Source organism: Oratosquilla oratoria, chromosome 42, assembly GCF_046742065.1.
Source record: "Oratosquilla oratoria isolate Oo_2021 chromosome 42, ASM4674206v1, whole genome shotgun sequence".
NCBI lineage: Eukaryota > Metazoa > Arthropoda > Malacostraca > Stomatopoda > Squillidae > Oratosquilla > Oratosquilla oratoria.
The window spans coordinates 38,443,715-38,444,681 of NC_134818.1; positions in this window are offsets into that span (position 1 = coordinate 38,443,715).

The following is a 967-nucleotide window of genomic DNA, read 5'->3' on the forward strand; positions in this document are numbered from 1 at the left end:
TTTTTTTGATTGTATTTTTTTTTTTTTGTTTTGTTTTTTATGTTTTTTTTTTTTGTTTTTTTTTTATATTTTGTTTTTTTGGTGGTGTTTGTATTTGTTTTTTTTGTTTTTTTTGATTAGTTTTTTTTGATTTTTTTTTTTGTTTTTTTTTTTTGATTTTGTTTTTTTTTGATTTTTTTTTTTGTTTTTTTTTTTTTTTTTGTGTTGTGTTTTTGTGTTTGTTGATTTTTTTTTTGATTTTTTTTTGTATTTTTTTTTTTTTTTTGTTGTTTTTTTTTTTTTTTTTTTTTGTGTTTTTTTTTGATTTTTTTTTTTTTTTTTTGTTTTTTGTTTTTTATTTTGTTTTTGTTTTGTGTTTGATGTTGTGTTTTTGGTTTTTGTGATTGTTTATTTTGTTTTTTTTTTTTTTTTTTTTATTTTTTGTTTTGTTTTTTTTGTGGTTGGGTTTTTTTGTTTTGTTTTTTGTTTGATTTTTTTTTGTTGTTTTTTGTTTTTTTGTGTTTTTTTTTTTTTTGTTTTTTGTTGATGTTGTTTTTTTTTTTTTTTGATTTTGGTTTTGGTTTTGTTGTTATTTTTTTTTTTATTTTTTGTTTTTTTTTTTGGTTGTTGTTTTTTGTGTTTTTGATTGTTTTTTTTTTTTTTTGTTTTTTTTTTTTATTTTTTTTTGTTGTTGTTGATTTTTTTTTTTGTGTTTTTTGTTTTGTATTTTTTTTGATTTTTTTTTTTTTGTTTTGATTGTTTTTTTTTTTTGTTTTTTTGTTTTGTGTTGTTTGGATTTTTTTTTGATTTTTTTTTTTTTTTTTTTTTTTTTTTTGTTTTTTTTTTTTTTTGTTTTTTTATTTTTGTTTTTGTGATTTTTTTTGTTTTGATTTTTTTTTGGTTTTGTTGGGTGATTTGTGTGGGATGATTTTGTGATATTTGTGTGTTTGTTGTGTAGTGTTTTTGTTTTTGTTGTGTTTTATTGTTG